The sequence below is a fragment of the Peromyscus leucopus genome, chromosome 19, assembly GCF_004664715.2.
Source record: "Peromyscus leucopus breed LL Stock chromosome 19, UCI_PerLeu_2.1, whole genome shotgun sequence".
Classification (NCBI taxonomy): Eukaryota; Metazoa; Chordata; class Mammalia; order Rodentia; family Cricetidae; genus Peromyscus; species Peromyscus leucopus.
Window position 1 is genome coordinate 42,298,005 of NC_051079.1, and position 23,988 is coordinate 42,321,992.

At 41.7% G+C, this 23,988-nt stretch overlaps 1 protein-coding gene and 1 long non-coding RNA gene across 5 annotated transcripts in view; one reads left to right on the plus strand and one right to left on the minus strand.

The window, feature by feature from the left end:
• The window catches only part of Znf608 (zinc finger protein 608), a 107,879-nt gene extending 105,095 nt beyond the window's left edge, over positions 1–2,784 (minus strand). Inside the window, 1 exon segment of the mRNA XM_037197148.1 lies at positions 2,327–2,784. The gene's annotated coding sequence lies outside the window, so the exon portion shown is untranslated.
• Positions 237–22,057, plus strand: LOC114706090. Of its 4 annotated transcripts, none has more exons than XR_005089513.1 (8): positions 237–342; positions 8,962–9,054; positions 9,138–9,181; positions 10,109–10,160; positions 14,645–14,700; positions 16,431–17,413; positions 18,776–19,048; positions 21,684–22,057. It is a non-coding gene; the product is annotated as an uncharacterized LOC114706090 (long non-coding RNA). The 4 variants fall into 4 exon arrangements; XR_005089512.1 differs by lacking the exon at positions 21,684–22,057 and adding an exon at positions 19,184–20,570; XR_005089511.1 differs by lacking the exon at positions 21,684–22,057 and having other exon boundaries at positions 18,776–20,570.
• The last annotated feature ends 1,931 nt before the right edge of the window (positions 22,058–23,988 follow it).

A 23,988-nucleotide genomic window follows, 5' to 3' on the forward strand; every position in this document is an offset into this window, starting at 1 on the left:
ATCCCCCTTTTGGCAAAAAGCTCTGGAGTCCTTTTCTCCTTAAAAAAAATGTGTCACTGTGCAGCTGGGAGATGCTTCACATTCACAACCCAAGCACCGAAGGGTGTTTTTCCTCTTAACAAGCATTCAGAATAATAGGGTGTTGAGAGAGGGGGGAGGGGAAGGAAGGGAGAGAGGGAGGGAGGGAGGAGAGAGAGAGAGAGAGAGAGAGAGAGAGAGAGAGAGAGAGAGAGAGAGAGAGAGAGAGAGAGAGAGAGAGAGAGAGAGAGAGAGATTGGAGAAAAAACTTTTCCGAACTTCGAATTCCGCCTTCAGTTGCAGACTCGAGAGTCACCGTGATCAGTAAGTAATGATCTCATGTAGCAAACCTACAGGCGTCCTCTAGTAACGAGACAGAATGTGCTAACATCGGGATAAATTAGTGAAAGGGAAGAAAGAATAAGAAGAAAGGACTGAAAATCTGGGCTGGATTCCGCCTGTTAGTCGGGAAGTGGCATTTTTCCGCTCGTCCTGACATTTGATTTCTCCAACTAACTTACGGAGGGGGTGAAAGGATGGGGGGGGCGGGGAGGAGGAGGAAGGAGAAGGAGGAAGAAAGGGTGGGATGAGGAGCTGGGATGGAGGAGAAAAAGGAAGGTGTGGAGGAGGAGGGAGCCGACGTTGCAGGGAGCCGATAAACCAGTTAGAGCAGCTTTCGCCCGGGGCGGGGGGCGGTGGAGCGGGGAAAATAACGGCGTCTAAAGGGGGCTGTCTTGGAAACCTGAAGGATGTGATGTTTTCCTGTTTTATGTTGTTTTTGAGAAAAAAAAAAAAAAAAAGAACCGAGTTCTTAGAATAGTCCCCGAGGAGGGGTTAAAATCCTCCGCCGCGCAAGCCGATCTGTCATGTGGTAATTCGATAATTAGAGTCAAAAAGATTTTTTTTTTAAGGAGACCTTTTTCCAGGACAATTTTTTTCCTCTCTACACGCAGCAAACAGTGCGTCTCTATTTTTTTTTTTCCCTCCTCTCTCCACCTCTCGCCCACCCCCTCCTGTGTTTAGTCAGATGGCCTCAGAGCTTGGCTTAGTATTTTTAATTAGCTGGCGTTTGGAAGCTAAAAGCAGTAATGAATTGTTGATGGATTGGAAGTGGAGAGTCGCTTTGCTGGAAATGTCGGGGCTGGGAGCGGGGGGATGGGCGCGTTAGCAACACCAACCATCTAAAAGGAGCGATTTTGTTACAGTGCAAGCCTTTCACATCACGTGAGGATCAAGGGCTCAATTGGTTGTCGTGAGAACAAAAATGGTGACAAGCGTATCAAGAAAATACTGATCTGGTCTTTAAAAAAAAAAAAAAAAAAGCTGAAGGTCTCTCCCTTCCCCCCGCACGTTCCCCCCTCCCCCCCCCCCCCGCACGCCCTGCAGTGGGCGAAGCTACAAGTTATGAATGTGAAACATTTCTCAGCCATCTAAGGATCTCAGGAGTTCGGAAGGAGGGAAATGGCCACCAGAGCAAAGCAGATGTTTTAAAGAAACACCTTATAAACCTATCCTCAACTGATCTCCAATTTGTCGGTTTTCCCAAGGGGGCCAGGGCGGCGGCGGACGCCTGAGGGAGGGGGCAGGGTGCCTCGGAGCAGCTGGGATTTTAGGGACACCCCCCCCGCCACACACACACACACACTTCATGTATTAAACAAAGAAAAACATTTTGCTAGCTCCCAAACCCAGTCTTGTAATAAACACACCATTGTTACTATTTGTGGGTTTGTTTGGGTTGGGTGGGGCTCCCCCCTCTCTTAATGGTGTTTTTTTTCTCCCTGCTCTCTCTCTCTCTTTTTTTTTTAAGAAGGTAGAAAATGGTAGTTATAGCCATTACATGTAATGGATGAATATTCCCTAGTTTACTATTAAATTACTGAGCAGGAGGATGTGACAGGAGAGAAATCGGCTTGTTCTACCCGGGTTCCCATTTGCCTGCCTCGGTCTGGGCGGGGGTCTGCTCAGCTCCGGTAGGAAAACGGGAGGAGGGGGAAGGTGCGCTAGAGAGAGCTGACACGGCGGACCAGGGTGTGTAACTGAATCACTCTTAGTCTCCTTTGGGTTAGAGCCCAAAAGGTAATTTACTCTAAGTTAGCCCAAGTGCCCAGTCAAGCTTCATTTGTCTAAAGAAGTTACAAACGCTTCACCCTCCACTGAATAAAATTCACCCTTCTTGGGCTGTTCTAAACGCACAGCCCAGCCCTGTAACTAGTTCCTCATTTCAATGCATAAAACTCGTACATTCCCCTGCATGAACACCCCACTAAAAGTGCTATCTAGCGACACACCACGCAACCGTACTTACGGTCTGTATGGGAGCGAGTTGACCTTTTCCTTCTAACTGCATTGAGTGTGTTTGGTTGCAGCCGCTTTATTTTGGAAATTATAATCTCTTCAATTTTTTTTTTATTATTAAAGATGGACCAGCAAATGTCACAGACCGTCCCGTGTATTTTTTTTTATAAAAAATAAAAAAAAGCAAAAAAAAAAAAACCACAAAAACCAGAACACAGAAATCCCCCCGGTGCACACACACACACACCAAGCTTGTTCTGGAACAGTGGAATCAGAACTGAAACACCACACACGCACAGGGGGAGCGGAGCCAGAGGAGCTCTCAGCCTGTATACCTGAAAGGGACTTTTCTTTGTTCCCAATGCCCTTTCGCATCGGGCCAATCAGAGAGCAGCTTTTATGAAACTGGGCTCTCCCATTGGCTAGCTGCTTTCTCTTGGCTACTGTAGGGGGTTGAGATATACACACGTATAAAACACACACTGAGCGCGGGTGGGGGTGCGGTGGGGGGTGGCGGTGGAGACAAAGCGTTTTATTTTCCAAGCAGATTGGGGTTGCGGAACCTCCCGCAGGACGAAGGGGGGGGGGGAATGGGGCTCCTGTTTCAATTACTACATCATTCACATAAAACACTTATTTATTAAAACACATCTCAAGCAGGCTGCGAAGAGAGGATGTCGGTAAATGCAAGTTTGATTGTGTTATCTTGGGGGAAATAATGTATGTGATCGCTCGGTGGCAGAGGGAAGCCAGCTGGGCCACCGGCGCAGAGCGGGGACGCCGCTCCGTGGAAACCCACGCGAGCGGTTTGCTCTTGTCCCTTCCACGTCCCAAGGACTCGGCAGCCCAGCTCTGCAGCTTCTGCCTCTCAGCCTTCCACCTTCCCTGCAAAATCAATCTCAGTCTCTCTCTCTCTCTCTCTCTCTCTCTCTCTCTCTCTCTCTCTCTCTCTCTCTCTCTCTCTCTCTCTCTCTCTCTCTCTCAGAAAAATCAACTAGGGGCGTCCAGTGATAGGGGAACAAGTAACCCTTTTGTTTCCATGCTTTGGGTCTGCGAGCACTAACGTGTGGACCCCGATGGCCACTGAGCCAACCTAATGAATGGCTCTCTTAAATTAGCAACAAATCTCTCCACCTGATCTTCTGTGACTCGACTAGATAAATAAATATAAAACAAGGACCCAGACCAGCCTTATTAAAAAAATAAATCGATTTGTGAAAGATAAAATATACTAGGCATATTAACCCCTTAAACATGCTCTGTCCTTAATTTTTAACCATCTGGATTATCTGTCAGAATTCTTTTCTCAATTCTTTAATTCTGGAGTGGGCAGAGATCCTAAATTCTCTGAATGCTGTGTCCACAAACCACAAACATACAAAATGTTCTCACTTTTATGGTAAGACAAACGCAGCCAAGTTAATGGGACTCATTTTCCAGGACAAGAGGCTATTGTAAAATAACAACTCGTTAATATATTTAAGCTAATGTAGTCTTACATAGTAAGCCTTTAGAACATGGTTTATTTTTAACTTTATGTTGTTATTGTCAATTATTTTAGGAGCTAGAATATGGAGATTTTAAAGTCACTTAGTCTATGAATTTTAAGTAAACCTATTAAAACCCCAAGTTTGAGGGAGTGGGTGTCATTGGGATTTTTTTCTCCAGACAGTTGGAGTTTTAGATGTGCCTTAGTGTAGGCAAATAGGCACACAGAGGAAATTACCTTTGGCAGAAGACAGCTATGATGTAAATGTTTGGTGGCGACTTTGTGGATCAATAAAAACATTTATGCCACATGTTATAAGTAATGGCTATTGACTAATGTTTGTGTTTTTAATATATTTAGTCCATTAAAAAAATGCCAATGTGTTGTTCCACCGCCCTAGATGAACTAGACTTGATGTCGCAAACATTAACAAACAGCAATTTCTGACCTTTATTAGAGTAAGACGCAAAGCGATCTATAGGAGGGCTTGGGTGGCCTTGACTCCTTTTCACTCCAATAATGAAGCTGTGCATTAACAAATAATCTGGGGCAAATTAGGTGTCTGGTGTCCATTCATCTTCCACTTTAGCTCTGAAGTTTGTGTCGTGTGTTTGACTGTCCAGGTTTTGCATTCGTGTATTGCTGCTGGGTCACAGCCCAGCACTACAGGGTGAGTCTTACCTTCCTTTAGAAGTGCAGTTCCTCAAAAGAGCAGCACAGGCTCGTGTGTGCACTTCCTGTCTCCCTGGGGTGTTGTCTCCATTTCAGGGTATGGCTCCCCCATATGTTATAATTGTTTGGAAAAATCAATGCTTATCTCTTAAAACAAAAAACACTTCACTGGGTATTTAAACATTATCATCTCGTGACACGGGGAGAGCAAAGCTCTTTCAAAACATCCCCTTACTAAAGACATCACCGAGTCGAACCACAGGTTTAATATAACCAGATCCAAAACTGAACCATCCAAGATGTGGAACTGAACCCAAGAAGTGGACTTCGACACCCAAGCTTAAACCTTAAACACCATTGGCCAAAGACAGGTTTATGCCCAACATGACTACAGATTTAATTCAAATTATTTTGGCAAATTAAAGCCTTTTTCTTTCCATGTTAGCATTCCCACAGCCCTGTATTCCCCACCCCTATCTCTCCCACCTCCCAAACTCTTCCAGGCAACTTTTGAACAGACGGCTGTTTTGTTTTGCCGGCTTTGCACAGTTTGTTTTTTGTTTTCTTTTGTTTGACAAGGGTTGGGGGGACAATCAGGAGGCATCAGAGGACTCCCAGTTAATAGAAAACTGAAGGAAAGACAATGAGCTAGCAGCTTTGAGGAGTGGAGGTACTCTCACAGGGTTGGAAAGCTTGGTCCTGTTAACAGAGCTGAAATAGTTCATCTTGATTATTGTTATTCAATCTAATCTTTTTGAGAGTTTTATACACGAGCATTGGCATTTGCATCATCTCCACCCTTATGTTCTGCCCCTCCAACTCCTCCTGTGCCCTCTGTTCCCTTTCAAATTCTTGACCTCTTCTTCATTATTACCCATATTTCTTATCAAGGTAATGTACCAGGGAGTGTTGCTGTCCCGAGCTGCATTAACTGCATTTCCTTGATTACACCAGTACACTCTTTCAACACGTGCACTTTGTAATTTTATGTTTCACTGGGTGTCTACCCAGAGAGGAGATGTCTGGGGAAAAGAGCAGTGTTCAGAATTGAGGGGTGGGGGAAACATAAGGTTAGTGTAAAGAAGGGAATTCAAGTGTGCCATCTTTCCTGCCATGGCAGCCACCATACCCCTCTGTGGGCCCCCAGATCAGCTCAGCACTCCATGTGATACATCATTAACCAGGAGGTGGACAGATCCTGACAGGAGAGACTTTGCTTCGGCTTTTTTATTTTTTATCTACAAAGAGCCCAAGAGGAGGCCAAGGGCTTCAAGTAATACCACAGAAAATCAAGGTGGTCTTTGTGACTCTTCTGTTTGGGGGTGTATTATTAAGGGCCAGAAATCAGTTTTACCTCCTTCTTTTTTTTTTTTTTTTAAATGAACATTTCACTAGGTAGCCCAGGCTAGCCTAGACCTTGATATCCTCTCCCTTCCAAATGGTAGGATTTTAGGAATGTGCCAGACATAATTTCTAGAGTTTTTATTTACTTGGAAACAAGTGGATGCTTTTCTAAATCTACACACACCACACACTTGGCAGTTCTTGGGAGCTCTCAAGACCAAGAGAAGAACTAGAAAGGGAGATCCTAAAACATGGATTCTATGTAAAAGTGAACTTAATTTGTAGGAAAAGGAATTTAATTTAGATATAATGAGAAATGTATTGGCTACGCAATAAGACTATCGGGAAAGATTCTTATCTGCTTGGAGCCCTTAATCAGAGGTCTGCCTGAAGGCAGTGGGCAGGTGACCTGTTCTTTTCTAGAGAATACAGGGTTGATTAATGAAACATACAAACATTAGAAGGTCTTCACTCTTTTTGCCTACAGATAATTGCTCCTAGTTGTTAAAGAACTATTAAGGGGAAAAAAAAAAAGCAATCAAAACAACAACAGCAAAAACCCACAACAAAACAAAAAACAAAACAAAACAAAACACTGCTGCCCTTTTACACCTGCATGCTAAATCCAGCTCAAGTTTCCTTTGAGTACTTTTAGCAATATCTATCTCTGAATTATTTTCATCAAAAGGAGCCAAGCAATCTTTGGTCAAGCATATGATGTTTTACATTATTCTGAAGTAAACTTGGACCAAAAGAAAGTGCCAAGGGGATAAAAAGATTTTGTATACAGAACCATCTCAAGTCCTTGGTAGTGAGAGATGAGGGGAGGGGGAGGGGAGGGGCAGAGAGAGGTGAGGGAAGAAAGACCTGATGGTATTCTCTGCTGGAAAAACACATGTCTGATAGACATCCCACAAATCCTCTCCCAATCTTCTAACATTGCTCCATTAGCTTTTCAGGTGGCTTAATGTCCTGCTCACTCATTTTAGCCTAAGGTCTTATAAGTCGACTCACAAAAGACAGAGAGAATCGTGCTGTCTTGACAGCTCTTCGTAATCTAGCTTAGCTTAAACAACGAGAGATGGTAGAAGGCAAATATATCAATTGATTTAACGTTGCAATGAATTTTAATAGTAAAGAAATAAAAAGCTAGGCATATGGCTCCATGGTGTAGTGCTTGCCTAGCTTGCTTGAGGGCATGGGTTCAATACCAAGACAGAAAGAGAAAGATGGGGTAGCATCTCCCTGTATGCTGGAATCACTCCTGTCTTCTTGTGCAGTTCCAGTGCCTTAATAGAGGAGAAAAGGCAGAAGCCTAAGCCTGCCATGTTTCACTTTGAGAGAATCTAGCAAAACAGCACTTTTTTTTTCTTTTTAAGGAAAACACTCATCCTGCTTGCATTGGGAGAACAGCTATGTAGGTCAGTGTTAAGTGTCTGAAATCATATGTCAGCTTGGCCCTAGGCACTGTCAGGGTGATGTGGGCTGTGTCTGCACGGGGGCTCTAGCAGGGTCTGGGATCAGCTAGCAGAGTCAGGCAATTTACATCCCATGCAATGAGACCATTTCTAGGAAAAGATTCTCTTTTCTGCCTGTGAGGACCGGGTACACGAAGAAGATCAAAACACAAGCTGCGTTTTTTAGAACTACTTATTGGAGATTGCTGTTGCTGGTTTTATTACAATATGTATTTTACAGATTTAGGTAATAGCCCTGATTTTTCAAATCGACCTCTGTTTAGACACGTTTCACTTTGGGCTGTTTCTTGTCTGCAAAATTACAGTCATTTGCACGTTATTACAGTGAGTAGGAGACAGATTGTATTTAGCTCTGGGTGGGGGAAGGGTTATTATGGGAAGTGATCTGCTACGGTCAGCACATAATTTCAGCCTGAAGAAAATTGCTTCTGAATGGCTGGTCTGTTAGCCAGCCAAGGAATGGTCACTGGGAAAGTCTGCAAAATACTTCTGCTTAATCTGCATTGCCGTGTTAGTCTCCCGTTGCCAGAAAGTGAGTCCATGGCGGGGGGGGGAATGTTTGTAAAACAAAATTTAAAAACTTGTAGGTGAGATGTCACTACTCAGCATGAATTTAAAACAAGAGAGCAGAAACCCACCATGTTGGGAAAGGACAAAAGACTGTTGGATACAGTCATTATATTCCTTATCCCTTTCTTTGTGTCCTTCTGTTGGGAGACTCTCTCAGTGATTTCCTGAGAGTAGAGCGTTGTAGGTATAAACATTTGTGAGAGCATTATGAAACACACTGATAAACGTCTCTAAAATTGCTGTATATACGGTTACAGGAGAAAAAAAGAAAAAGAAAAACAGGGCAGCTTTGTTATTGAGGGTAGTGTAACACCCTTAACTAAAAAAAAATGCTCAGGATGTTTAAAAGGATTTTCACACTATTCAGAATCCGGAAAGTTAACCCACATGTAATAAAGCAATGGTGTTCATCAAAACCAGCAAGCCCTAATTATTGATGTATGATCCGTGTGCATCTCCCAGACAGTCTTCACGTATTTGGTTAGAAGGAATCAGGAGCCTCACCCTAATTTTAAAGAGGACATCCATCCTGCTCAGCTTCTGGGCCGTCAAATGCCTCTGGTTGTTGGGAACAACTGTGTCTCCTCTGTTTTCCAAACAAGGCTTCCTACAGGATGAATCGCTACAATCATTTGGAGAATATGCAGTAAACAACAGAGAGTTATTCTGCTATTTTCTCAAGAGAGCCTTTCTTCCCCCATCCTCCTGCAGCTCAGCCAGCCTCCAGACTCCTAGCCAATCATCGTTATGGAAATGTGGCTTTAACCCTTCTGATTGGCTGATTCCTGGGCCTGGGCTGTGTGGCTTTCTACAGCTCAACACGCGCTGGCAGGCTAGCCTGTTGGATGGATCCTTTTCTTCTAAAATTAATTTAATCATTTCTTCTTTTCTTTCTCATCCCCCATTCTCTACCCACATTTGTACACACACACACACACACACACACACACACACACACACACACACACACACACACACTTGTAAGGCATAAAGTACAACAATCTTGTTGGGAAGCTGTTTAAACATAGAATGTTAAGGTTTATCCTGATTTATGTGCATGTTTCTGGGTGAGTGTATGCTACATGTGTGCAGGTACAGAAGGGACTTTGGATTCGCTGTAACTGAAGTCACAGGCAGTTGTGAGCTGCAGTACATGGGTATGAGGATCGTCTAGAAGAACATCAGGTACTCTTAACCACTGAGACACCCCTCTAGTCCCTAAAATAGATTTTAACGTATCTCTCATCTAATGTTTTCTGTTTGTTTAGGTTCTCATTGTGTGGCCCTGCTTCATAGAGGACTCCCACAAAGGGTAATAGAACAAATGGACATTTGCTTTAATTTTAAACATCATATACTCTGTTTTGAAACATTTTAGCTTAAAAATCTTGAATTTAGTCAGACAGTGGTGGTTTATTCCTTTAATTCCAGCACTTGGGAGGCAGAGGCAGGCTGATCTCTGAGTTTGTGGCCAGCCTGATCTATAGAGTAAGTTTCAGGACAGCCAGAGCTACACAAAAAAATCCTGTCTTGAAACAACAACAACAACAAAACCAATAACAACAAACAAACAAAAACTGATTGTAACTCAAGAAAACAGCAACTGGAAACACGTCTGACTTAACATATTCCAAAACTTTTCCTTAATTCTTCAAGCAAATTAACGTACTCAATCTTTCCAGCGGAACAACAAGCTCCCTACAGTTCTCATTAAATGAAGAAACTGAGAATTAACCCAATAACTCTGTGTGCCTCACTGCTGTTTGGGCCTGCCACAAAAGTGTGTACCGGCATCATAACCCTTTTAAGTCACACACAGGAGCATTAGAGGGGATGAATTCTTTTCCTGGATGAAAGAATTTAAACATTTTCATATCAAAGAAAAATAAAGTGGTGAAGTTTTCATTAAAGAGCTAGACTGTGTCAGGTAGAAAGCATGACACTGATAGGTGACAGGTTTTTTTTTGTGACAAAATATATCTTCTCTAGTGTTTCTCAGAAACACGGACATACATGTATGTGTGTGTGTGTGTGTGTGCGCGCGCGCGAGCAACTGTGTTATACAGAGAACGATGTGGAGTTGAGAGATGGCTCAGTGGGTAAAGGATGAGGCTGAAGATCCAAGTTTGATCTTCAGATCCCACATAAAAAAACAGATAGGACGGCACGCACCTTTAGCCGCAGCACTCATTCGTGGTGACAAAGGGCAGAAAACTGGAGCATCTGTTTGAATTTTCAGGCCTGGATGTCACAGCACAACAATGATGAGGACAAGTGAGACACAGTAGAAGGTGAGAACTAACTCCCCAAAGCCATCCTCTGCTCTTCAAGTGCCTGCCTCCGCTTGCACACGCCCCTAGGTGCTAACACCTCCACTCCCACCCCCATACACATACAAACCCTTGCGCAAATAAAGAAATGTCTTTCAAGGTCATATCTAACATTACTTACACAGTGTATGTATGAAATTCTTTGGATTAAAATTTGAAGGAAAAAAAGCTACCAGGATTCGGGAGAAAGAGCACCACTCAAAACCACAATTTGACCCAGGGCATTGCAACCCTTTTCACATACATCTCAAATGACATTATAACATGTGCAAACAAGCAACAGATTGCAACTGAACCCTGACACTGCTTGGTTTCTGTTCTTTGTTCTGTGTGTTCTGTGTGTGTGTGTGTGTGTGTGTGTGTGTGTGTGTTTAATCAAATGTACATTTAAGCCCATAGATGGTTGAAATCTGTAATGTTCCATGTGCCAGCATGCATCTCTGAGATTAGGTTGAATACTTCACAGCTTCCCTCCACAAAGTACATTTCAATCAAGAAGTAAAAATATCAGTCTCATAGGGGAAATAGAGTCAGTAGAAATTAAGAAATAATGATTCAGTGCTTTATTACAGGTATGTTATACTTCAGGATAGAGGGGGAAATGATCATTTAGATTTCCTCAGTGTATGCCTTCTTATTCCCTCAAAACATAGAATTGTAGAAATGAGGCCTGCACAGTTCAGATGAAGAATTAAATTCTTCAAATAAAATAGCAACATACAGTGAAAGACACTTATATATGCAACATTGAACAGGACTTGACTAAAGGAAGAGAAGAAAAATGTTTAATCTTTTCACAAAGAGGGCTAAGACGTTGACACAGAAAAGAGCATTGAAGATAAAATCATGGTAACAGTTACTGTTCTTAACAAATAGGATATAATTTTGTAAAATAATGAGATTATAATACAAGGAGTCGCTGATAAAACTGTTACAGCAGAAAATGGATAAATCATTAAATATAATGAGATTTAACTATCACTGTGAGAGAAATGATATGTAATTAGAAAAAGGAACAGAATATAAAAAGAAAGCCGTGTTTCCATCCATGGTTCCACATTCGTAGGAGTCTGGTAATAAAGAGGAAATTATCTGAGTCTGTTAATAAATTATAGACACCATTTTCAGTAATTACAATAACAATAGTCCTTCTAAATCCAAGCTTATGTCCTATCAACCTTTCACTTTATTTAACAAACACCTGTGTAACACTCTGTGCACAGAATTGCACTAAACATTCGATAAATATTAACTCATTATCCATGATTAAGTTTGAGGCATTCATAGGGTAATTCAGCAAACCTCTCCGGTGCTTTAGGAGGTTCACAGCAGACATGGGAAGGCAGAGGACATGGTCTTTGCCTTTGCAATGAATGATTCAAGTTTCCTATGTAAGATTAGGTGCTTGCCAAACTGAAAAGGAATTGGTTTACGGTAATAAGTACAAAAAGTATGACTTGGGGAAGAAGAAAGGCTATAGCTTTATCTGAGGAATCAGTCTAGGCTCTGGGGAGCAGCAGGTTAAATTGACTGCCATGCTCAACGAGAGATGGAGGAGAGGTCTGCCGAGCCGATGAACATGATGAACAAGAAGGGAAGAAAGAATGGAGCTTCAGTGTCAGCCCAGGTTGGCTGAATCTGAGAAGTCTTGAAGGAGAACAGCAGGTTATAGAGCGAAGTCATGTTGCAGATATGACTATTAGGAACTGATAGTAAAGTCTCCTTTGGGAACAATGGAAGGTGGTGTCTGGCTACTCTGTGCTTGCTAGTGAGCCCTCGGCTCTGTGCTGTGTCAACCCAAAGCATGGCTGCCTTATGTCACACGTTCTGCAAAGAGGAGTTTGAGTTAATCACAGGGTGGTGGCCTACCCTTAATAGTAACTATGAGAAACACCTCAATATCTTCTCATTTATAGGCTTTTATTGACATACATAAAACGTATTCTGAAAAGGTCTAAGAGTTAGTAAATGAATCGTATAATACATGTCTGGACAAGTGGTTTTTAGAAATTAAGCTATTAAAAATGTTGGTATTAATTTATAGATTTCCCAGAAGTGTGGGGGCAAGAAATGAATAGAGAGCTGGAAGAATGCACTGAGATATTGTCTAAGCTCATGAGTGTATTCAACGGACAGAAGATAATCGATCGGGCTGGGGGTGTGCCTCAGTGGGCACAGTGCTTGGGTAGCATGCTGGGTCTGATTCTCCAGTGCTGAGTAAACTCAGCTTGGTGGCACATGTCTATAATTCCAGCTATCAGGAGGCGGAGGCAGGAGGATCAGAAGCTCAAGGTCATCCTCGGCTCTGCAGCATCTTTGAGGCAAGCTTGACCTCCCATTCCCTGTCCCAAGACAGACAAAAAAAAAAAAAAAAAAAAAAAAAAACCAGACAACTCTTTCCTAGACTAAGGGAATCCTGAATTTAGAAACTCTCAAGCCAGAAGGTGCAAATTCTATAAGACTATTTCTTACTTATAATTCTATAGGCTAAGTAAACTCACCAGAGCAAGAAAGGGGATTTGTCAATGAAAACCTGAAGAGTGAGGACTCCCTGTAAATGAAAAATATGCTCATGAAAGTAAAAGTTAAAGTCATTAAATGGGCATCAAAATCAAAATGGACAATCAGAGAACACCAACATGTTGTAGTATATTATTTTAAGGTGTGTTACTTTTGTTTATGTTACATTTGTTTAACTCTGTGAAGCTGTGTTGCTGTGCCTGGCTAAAACACCTGATGGTCTAATAAAGAGCTGACCAGGCCAATGGCGAGGCAGGAGAAAGGATGGGTGGGGCTGGCAGGCAGAGAAAATAAATAGAAGGAGAAATCTGGGAGGAGAAGAATATCTAGGAGCAAGAGAAGGAGGAGGAGATCAGGGGCCAGCCACCCAGCTACACAACCATCAGTAGAGAGACAAAAGAGAGAAAGGTTAATTTAAAGTTTAAAAAAGCTGGTAAGAAACAAGCCAAGCTAAGGCTGGACATTTATAATTAAGAATAAGCCTCCATGTGTGCTTTATTTAGGAGCTGGGTGGTGGGCCCCCTAAAAGAGTAAAAAAAAAAACAACCAAAAACACCAACATATAAATACGGAGCAGAAAATATAAACTTTGAGTATCCCAGTATAGTGGTACATACCAATAACTCCCATACTCAGGAGGCAGATTCAGGAGGAGAGGCAGAGGCACAACCTGGTTGGTCTACGTAGTATCTGCACAGAGTTCCAGCCTACCCAGGGTTGCATATAAGATCGGTCTCAAAAGAAAAAAAGGGAAAAAAGAAGGAAATATAAGGACTTGAACAAATAAAAAGAAAGGTAAGTTTAATCAAAACAAAAAACAAAGAAGGAATTGGGAGTATGTCTCAGGAGCAGTCAAGAGTTGCACACAATTCATGATAATCAAGTGATCTGCAGCCTGAAAAGCCTCCATTGGTTTTATTTCAGGGAAGTGTAAAATTAAATGAATCTTAACATTCAGCCTTACAACCATTACCACAACGTAATTTTAGAACAGGATGATTACCCCAAAAGAAACTGCCTGTCTATTTATAGTGGCACATGGGTTTCAAAAAGTAAAATTAGAAACCACATTTACATGGTATTACATAGTAGTCACATAGCAGTTATAATTAAAAATCATGGGGCTGCTAAGATTGCTGAGCAAGCCTGATGACCTGAGTTCAATCCCCAGACGCCACGTAAAAGTGGAGGAAGAGAATCAGCTCCACAGCGTTGTCCTCTGACCTCCAAGTGAGCACTATGCCTTGCACACACTCACTGCACATACTCACACACAATATTAATATTTATATTTTTAGAAGACAAGAATAAATTTCATCACAACAATTGACCACCACTAGCAAAATATTCACCTCTGGAAAACATTGAAATGAGAAATTCAAGCTATCTATCTTAAGGTGAAATCCTGGCACACAGCAGACAGTAATTCCAGTTTTCTTTTCTTAGCCTCTCTGGACTGAAGTGACCCATTCTGTCTGCTAGGCGAGGTGGGTCTGAGCCCTTAAGATGCTTTTCCTTGCAGGCAGGCACAAGGCTAAGCATTATTAGCTGAAGGTGCTGGAGAAATTGCAGAAGGAAAGGGATGTGTGTTTTGGTTTCTGCCTGTTCATCTGGTAGGTTCCTGAAGTTTAAGAGGTCTCTCCAGAACCAGGATTCAGCAATGAAAGTACCAGGATTCTGAAGTGGAGAAGAACCAACAACATTCAGTCGCCTACCCTTACACACTGTCCACCTCAGGTGTGCAGCCAAGGCTACCTATAAATATAGCCTAACACAAAATCGCAAACTTAAAATATTTTAAAATATTATGAGGTGTGTGTGTGTGTGTGTGTGTGTGTGTGTGTGTGTGTGTGTGTGTGTGTATGTGTGATTGCTTGGTTTATGTTAACTTTGTACATGACAGGGTTATGTTACAATGTCTACAGGTTGGCTCTAGCTGGGAGTTACTTCTGGTTCCTGAATTCCGACTCTGCCTCCCAAGGTATGTATGTCTTCAAATTATTGGTAGCACCTTAATCTGGGCTTGAAGGTCAGGATGGGTGTGTCCCTGACTTATCCTCATAGTATTTATAAATGCCTGGGTAAGTCATTCAGTGACCATCATTAAAAAAATCTCTCACTTCAGAAATTGTCAATTCAAGGGTTTATCCTGGGCTATCTCCAAAATGCTCTGATGATTTGATTGAACACCTCAAAGCAGGATCCAGTACATTAACCAAGAACATCAAATAATACCCTGTATTGCCATAGAAACTATTAATAGACCCCTACGAAATGTGGAAAATGGAGAATATTCCAGGAAAACCCATTTAATTGTCTCCCTTCTGCTTAGGATTAATGTTATTAGGTAAGAGAAAAACAAAACCAAACTATGTTACAGTGGCTATGGCTGAGCATGAGAACAAACGCCACATCAAATATTTGCTTTCCATGGGTCGTGGGAAGTTCTGTCATCTCTGAACACATAGCCTTGAGCTGCTGAGAATCTAAACAGTGGTTCTCAACTTTTCCTAATGCTGCAACCCTTTAATACAGTTCCTCATGCTGTGGTGACCCCCAACCATAAAATTACTTCATTGCTACTTCACAACTGTAATTTTGCTACTGTTATGAGTCATAATATAAATATCTGGTGTGCAGGATATATGATATTCAACCCCCAAAGGGGTCATGACCCACAGGTTGAGAACTGGTTATCTAAAAAGAGCTCTCTGCTCTTTGCCTTGTTCCTCATTCGTTGATATCAGTTTACCACGTGAGAGTATTTGTTCTGATATTTACTGAAAAACTTTCTCCATGTCAGGTACAAACCTCACACTCTTGTTTTACACCAACTCAGAGAAGTATTATCCTTATTTATCAAAGTCGTTATGTCTTCAGATTGTAGCTCTATTTTGTGGTTGTGGTGGTGGCGTCAGTGGCGGCCATGTTGTCATTGGCGTGGAATATGACATTTCTCACCCTCTATTTCTTTAGGGACTATACACTAGTATTCACCCACTTAAACAAATTTATTCAATTTTTATTTGTTTGTTTGTTTTTGTTTTTCCAGACAGGGTTCCTTTGAGTGTGACCCTGGCTGTCCTGGGACTTGCTCTGTAGACCAGCCTGGCAATGATACTTGAGGGGAGTTGAGTAAAGGCCCAACTGTGATAGGACACAAAAGACCGTTCAGATGATAACAGCTATTACAGGCTAGAGATAGCAAGCTTGAACGTGAACTGAGACCTCCTTGTTAAATTCATGTGTATGTGTTATCTTTCTAAAATCAAGGCCATAGACATAGACTGTATTTTGGCTTGGCCATTCCCTTTGATAACTTCTGCAATTCAAGTCATTGTAGTTCAAGTTGTCCATAGATTGCCACTGTTTTTTTTCTATAAGTGCTGTATTAATAATCTTGGGCTGCTGAAATAGACTAAAAGAAGTTATTGTTGTTATTATTATTATTATTATTATTATTATTATTATTATTATTATTTTGTAGTCATGAAGACTTAAACTCCCAGGTTAAGGTCTCTGGCTCATTTCTCTTCTCTTCTCTTCTCTTCTCTTCTCTTCTCTTCTCTTCTCTTCTCTTCTCTTCTCTTCTCTTCTCTTCTCTTCTCTTGTCTTCTCTCCTTCCTTCCTTCCTTCCTTCCTTCCTTCCTTCCTTCTTTCTTTCTTTCTTTCTTTCTTTCTTTCTGAGCAACTTTTAAAATTTGTTTTTAGATCTTTGAGTGTTTGCCTACATGTAAGTGCACCTTGTGGATACCTGGTTCATATGGAGTTCAGAAGACAGTGTCAGATGCCCTGGAACTGACTCACAGCCTATTGTGAAACATCCCGTGGGTACTGAGAACCAAACCCAGGTCCTCTGGAAGAACAGTCAGTGCTCTTAACCATGGAGCCATCTTCCTAGTCCATGTGGCTGCATTCTAATGAGGTCCTTTTGCTGAGTCTGCAAGTGGAGAAGGGAAAGAAAAGAACCAAGAGAGAAGGTCCCCGGCATCTCTTCATATAGGATACTGTTCTTATAGGATCAAGTTCCAGCCTTATGAACTTATTTAACCTGTTTCCTTCCTTAGGGGCCCCTCTCCAGACATAGCTAACCTGGGGACTATGTGAGTTGGGGGAGCTATTAACATTTAACACCCAAGTATGTTTTTGTGTGTACTTTGTTTATTTGACTTTGCTTGTTTGTTTTTTATGCTTGTCCTGCATCTACAATCCTCCTGTATCACCCAGAATCCTAGGATTACAGGTGTACACCACTATACCTGGGCACCAGTACATTCTTGGATGTATGCGTCTTTCATGACTTCAAGTTCACAAACGTTACTTTCTATATCATCTATGTTTCTTTCAGAAGAATTCAGCTGCGGCTAGACATGTCAAAGACTTGAGCAATATATAAATAAAATTTGATTTTACTATTTAGTATACACTTAGTTTACTTATTGCTTATTGAGTTGGTTCTCTAACTTTCTGAGTGCATTCTAGGTTAAGCGCTCTACCACAGAGTTACAGACTCGGCCCAGATTTTACAGATTTACAACTCAAAAGACACGAAGTAAAACTGCTGTAACACATGAGCATGAAAGAGAGCAATGATATAAGATTGAAAAGGTGATGAAACCTTTCAAACCTCCAGGCTTTTGTTGAAAGAGATTAATAGCGACTCCTCACATTGGAACGGCAATAAAATTGGGAAGGTATGTTTTAGTCAGCAAGAGTGAACATCTGACCTCATGGTTCATTCAAGGTCACAGCTAGAACTCCACAGTTCAGATGGTGATCATTTTTCACCATTTTCCCCAAACAGCAATACTATCTGCTTCTTCACTAAATCCTGGTGTTTGGTATTGCTTAAAGCTGATTTTTACATCATTTTCTGCACCAGAGGATACTGGAGGAGGTGAGTACACACAAAAGCAGAGCATAGCCAAGGTCTTTATCTTCAGTACAAGGTGACATTTTCAGCTGTCAGCCACATCTGTGCACCTCCACTAGCTTTTCATCTGTATGGAAGCGTGTGTGTGTGTGTGTGTGTGTGTGTGTGTGTGTGTGTGTGTTTAATGTAACTGATTCAAAGACCAGTTCTGTTTCATGGAAGTCATGTAGCCAGGGGGTAGGAGAGATCTCTTACCACTGTGAAGATTTGGTGATGGGCATTTCATGAGGGTGAGTCAGCTGCTAAGAATGGGGGCAGACAACATAGAAATCACCCTGGACTGAGAGTTAGAGTCCCGGGTTTCTGTCCTACTTGTTACTAATCAACCGTAGTGCCTAGGGCAAGGCACTTCAGTTTTCTGCTGTGCCCTAGTTTTTCCTGTATAAACTGGGACAATAAGCTTGTCCTACTTACCTCATTAGTTTGTTGTGAGGGTCATAGGAGTCAGTGTGTCTAAATGTACTTTAAGTCTTAAAGCTCTAGAGGTGGGGAGGGACAATGTCTCTCCTGCCCCTCAAGAGAGTTACAGCTGACACCTCCATAGCCAAGTTCAAGCTAACAAGAAAAGCACACCAGATTTTGTCACTCATAGCTCTATGCAGCATAGAAGCCTTCAGGAGGAAGACTCAAGGGAAGATGTTTATGTCACGTTTAGGTTTCGTGAAGCTGGGTCAGTTGTGCAGAAATGTGGTCAGATGAAAAGGACTCGTCCACTGGTAACAGGCCGAGTGGACCAACCAGAAAGGCCTGTCTGTTCAGATTTTTCTTGGACTCCTTTTGGTAGAATTTCTTCCTCATTGGTGTGGAGCAAGCTCTTTTCTGGAATGAGGTCTTATCACTTACCGTCAAACAAAGGTGGTTGAAGAATTTCTTTATGACCAGCACTTATGGGAAGTTGGAGGTTAGAGCCATGTTTTCAGGTTTTATGGCTGGTTTGAGGAGAAGGTTCTCATTTCTGTGAGGTGCCTTTGGGAAAGAGTGGAGGTTAGAACCTGAAGACAGGAGGGGCTCACAGAGACTTTGCCTCTGGGTCCTTCACTTAGGGATGTTTTTCTGAGTCCTAACAAATCTACCCACAGAGACAATGCATCACTTTTTGTTTTTTTCTTTATATGTTGTCTAGTAGAGCGATCAAACCTCTAATCTGATGGCATTCCATCTTGACTGCTGTGGACTAACACTGAAAACTGAAATCATACTTCTGGTATGAATTGATAAAGGAGTCCAATTGTTATGGATATGTGTGTATACATATGCCAAAATGTTAGAAATTGTCAGCTAGAAGAGATGCCGAGATACAGAACAGCACGTATAAAACCTTGGTTAGATCATCTAACAATGGAGAAAATGGAGAAATTTCTACAGTAGAAATTCTTTGACTATCGAACCTGGAAAGGTATGGAAGTCAAACATTTACTTGCATTATTAGAGTCAAACTTTTTTTATTGGAAATAACTTTAAAGAGCACTCTGATGTATTCACTATTCCTCCCGGTCCATTTTCTCCTTCTGCTCTTCTTCCATGCTGAAAGGTGAACACCGGGCCTGAAGGAAAAGCCTTCAGCACTAAGCGACACTCACAACACTTAGAGGAGATCCGAAACCAACTCTTCTCACTTGAAAGAAGAAAACATGGAAACTAGGTTAGCGTGTGGTTTGTCCACAGCTACACATCAAAGACATTGACAAGATTATTCTGATATTTAGGCAACTCATAATTTTTCTTTGGAACCAGTTTTCAAGACTAAAACAAGGGACTGAAGGAAGGTGGAAGTTAGATTTAGAATCTGATTCCGGGACTAGACAAGATGCACAATGCTGGTGTGGACAAGAAATGAAGCTCAGCCACGGCCATGGCTGAGTGAGTCATTCTAATAATAGACCAGATAGCAACCGAGCCAACTTCATAAAAGTAAGCCATCCAAGCTGGCTGAAGGGAGACCTTGAGTCATAGAAATGTAGGCACAATGAATAGATTTCAGAAGTTCAGTCTGGCTAGCTAAAATGGGTTGGGAAATAACAGAAATAATAATGTTTCCAGTAAGAGTAGTTTTTACTGAATGCTATCTCCTAGTCATGATACTAGTATCTCACATAATTCTCAGCTTAAAATTTCAAAAAAAAAATTAGTAGAAATAATGATCCATTTAGTAAAGAAGCAAACCAGGGTATTTTGGGAGAGCAGGAACTTGATTTGCAGAAGTTCAAATCCCGTCACTGAGGGAGGGAGGAAGAATTTGAAGATAGCTAGTTCTAACATCAACAGCTGAAGAGCCAAGACTCATTGGTAGGTATGCAGTGTGGGGCTCCCACAAACTGTCAATGAATTTGAATACAGTAAGTTACCCAGAACCTACATCTAAAATTGTCTTTAAGTCATAAGTTAGCTGATAGTTAACATCTCCTGTTGATTTGAGGTTATTTTCATATTATGTTTCCTTTTCACTGTAGATGTTAAAAAAAATGGTAGTGGTGATTGGATCTTGTCAAACAATTAGTTCTGGACAGTTAGTGTTTATACAAAACAATAATCAAGTAATTTGAATAGTAGTTAAATATTTATTCTTTCAATAAGTATTTATTGAGTGCCCATGGTATGCCAGGCTCCATTCTAGATGCCAGAGATACCACCATCTCTATTTTGATGGGACTTAGATTCTAATGAAGCTGAAATACAATAACTAAACAGCTAACCAAATATGGTGATTTCAGATGGCAGCAAACACGCTATGAAAAAAATAAGAAAGGCTGACACACGGGAGGCAGAAGGAATTGATCTCTTTATCAGCTTCCCTTTTTTAAAATATGTATGAGGATCTTCTTATAATACAGAATACTCATCAGAACTTGGTTTACTATTTTTTTTTAATTAAAAAAAAACTTTATTATAGTCACTCAGTGGTGGCGCACGCCTTTGATCTCAGCACTCAGGAGGCAGAGGCAGGCGGATCTCTAAGTTGAAGGCCAGCCTGGGCTACAGAGTGAGTTCCAGTACAACCAGGACTACACAGAGAAACCCTGTCTCAAAGAACAAAATAACAACAAAATGTTATTATAAAAAAATACCCTGCAAATAAATCAAAACATCACTCACCGACATCAACCAGACCCAACGTCTATACAACTTAATGAACATCTGCACAGTTAGAATGGGCATTTGACACCAAAGCTGCAGATCTTCCTACTGAAATCTTCACATGCAGTGTAGGATACATTTCATGTACCTACGCACTACCAAAGCCAAAAGCTCCAGTGACAGAATTGAAACTAGAAAAAAAGTTTAGCTCCATGCTCTCTTTTATAACTGGTGTCTATTACCTCCATTCAGTCCTTCCCTGTCCTCCGATACTTAGCTTTTCTTGTTTTCTTTTCTACAGGTTATACTGTACTAAGTGTGCATTTATTTACATAGACACAGGTATTATTGCCTAGATTCTCCATATGAGAGAAAACGTGCATTTAAGATGCTTTTGTTTGGGGTTGGGGATTTATCTCAATGGTAGACAAGCTCAAGGCCCTGGGTTCGATCCTCAGCTCCAAAAATAAAAATAAAAATAAAAACTTTTGTTTTTCTTTTGACACTGTGTAACCTCGCTTGTTATTATCCATTCTAAGCCCATCCATTGTCTTGCAAATATTTTAACTTCATTTTTCTCTAGAGCTGAGTATATGTGTATAAAGATACCAGATAACCAACAAGAATTGGGCTTAACGCCTGGCGGTGGTGGCGCATGCCTTTAATTCCAGCACTCAGGAGGCAGAGGCAGGCAGCTACCTGAGTTCGATCGAGGCCAGTCTGGTGGTGGCGCATGCCTTTAATCCCAGCACTCAGGAGGCAGAGGCAGGCAGCTATCTGAGTTCGATCGAGGCCAGTCTGGTCTACAAAGCGAGTTCCAGGACAGCCAGAACTGTTCCACAGAGAAACACTGTCTCGGAAAACCAAATCCAAAACAAAGAATTGGGCTTAAAACAAACTTCAAAATTATGCTTTAACTAGAGGGAATATTAATCCATGATTGCCTGCTTCATTAGGGCCAACCCCGGAGAAAGCACACTTGGGCGCTGTGTGCCTGAGGGATTCCACGAGGAAGGTTCCCTGCGAGGATTCCGCTCCACCGTTGGCATTTTGCAGCATCTCCTTTCTGAGGAACCTGGATCCCAATCAACTGTTCAAGACTGATGAAGTAGCTGACTGCTGTGGTCTGCTGAGTTCACTCAATAAAAGCACAGGACACATCCAGCCACCAAATTAGGCCAAGTTCCTCATACTGCATCTCCTCGCCCCGCCTAAATACAAGGGGAGGTGCTTAATCCTAGGGCAACTTGATCCGCCATGCTTTGCTGATACCCATGGGAGGCCTGCCCCTTTCTGAACAGAAACAGAAACAGAGGAGGAGTGGATTAGAGGGGGCCGGAGGGGTTCAAAGAGTGGGGGAGGGAAATGGGAGGCAAAGAGGGAGGGGAAACTGCAGTCAGGATGTAAAATAAATAAATTAATTAATAAATATTTTTTAAAAAAGAGAAAAAAATTAGGCCAAGTTGAAAATCCAGAATGGTGTCCTGAAGTTACTACCAGGAAACATCCAATCTTGGCTATATCGTTTCCATAATGCTTCCATCGCCAATCAATAACATTGATAAATATGGTATAATACTATACAATAAATAAATAGATACCAGAAATTCCAAAGTCTCTATTTTTATGGGATTTCTAGTCTAATGAAGATGCAATATAATGTTTGGGAAATGCTGACTGCCATCCATCTGCATATCAATCCAAGCCTTTGCTGAAGTGCATACACACATGGGCTGCTATGAAGTGTGCAGACCTTGTTTTTGTAAGCAAGGTCTATTGCATCATTGAGGTTAATATAGATTTTGGTTCAGGTTGCTGCTGTGTCCATGTACTGCGTAGAGTGCATGCCTGTAATGCCAGCACCCAGGAAGCTGAGACGGGCAGACACTGAGTCTGAGGACAGCCAGAGATGCGTCACAAGAACCTGCTTCAAAGAAAATAATGAATAATAATAATAATAATAATAATAATAATAATAATAATAAAAACTTAAAAGATAATGTTTTGTGGGGAAAAATGTTAAAAATGTACAGTTTGGGGGTAAAGAATAGGGATTGGGAGCAGAGAGACGAGGGACTGCCTATCTATATAGGAAGGAGAAGTGATTACCTTACTGAGGGGTCTTGACCACAGATCCACCTTGCTTCTGACAAGGACGTCCTGCTATCAGAGTTACATAGAGATCTGGGTGGTTGTCACACGCTGTATGGAAGCTATTCCTCGAACAACAACAACAGCAAAACAACAACAACACAGTACCAGGGAAGATGGAGTACATTGAAAAGCACACTTGGCTTGGACCAAAATCCATAGGCTTCCATTAGAGGGCGGTCCCCGGTGCTCCTCCTTGGAACCAGGGCAAGCAATGCAGTTTCTTTGAGTTGGTCCAGAATCCCTGTGGGATTCTGACTCCATCAAATGCAGATTGACATCTATTTGCAGAGCAAGAAGAAATGGCAGTCTCACTCTGAATTATTTAACATGGCAACATTTTGCACATATAAATCATGTCCAGCTTTATTAGATTAGGCCAATTGAGGAAATATATACACCTGCCTGTCATGTAAAGCCCTTCATCTTGGGGAGCAGACTCCCCAGGGGAACATCCCAGGAAGTAAATTGAATACTGAGTGGTTTACCCAGGGATAGGCCCGAGTTGAAAATTGAAATTCTTGTATGGACATTGAATTCACATCAAAAATGAAACCCTAGGTATCTCTCCTGGTTACCAGGATGCTAATCACCAGAGAAGTTTAGATTGGCAGGACTATGGTGGTTGGCTCTGTGCCTTTGTGTTGGAGCTGGGCCCTGTTAATGTGATAGTGTACCTAAGGTCCTTTCAGGTCTTCTGAAGAAAGACGTTCTCGACAAACGCCAGGCTATCACTTGCTTATATAAATCAACCAAGCAGCTTGATATGATTCCTCTGCATTTGGGGGCTTGTCAGAAAGGGATCGGAGATGACAAGTGTTTTACAGCGAACTAAAGCACAGAGATTAGCCAGCAATGACTTTTTAATCAGACAAGGCGACATAGTGATGCTCGACTGATAGGCTTAATTTCTATTGCGGGAGGCGAGGGTGGGGTGGGGGCGGGGTTGCATCCAGGCCTGTTTTCACTGTACTCATGTAATCTCAGGGCAGAATCTCTCATTATAAAAACAAAACAAAACAAAAAACAAAAAACCAAACAACAAACAAACAAAAACCAGACTGTATCTCAAACAACCGCCCCATGTTAAGGCTCTTCTTAATTTAAGAT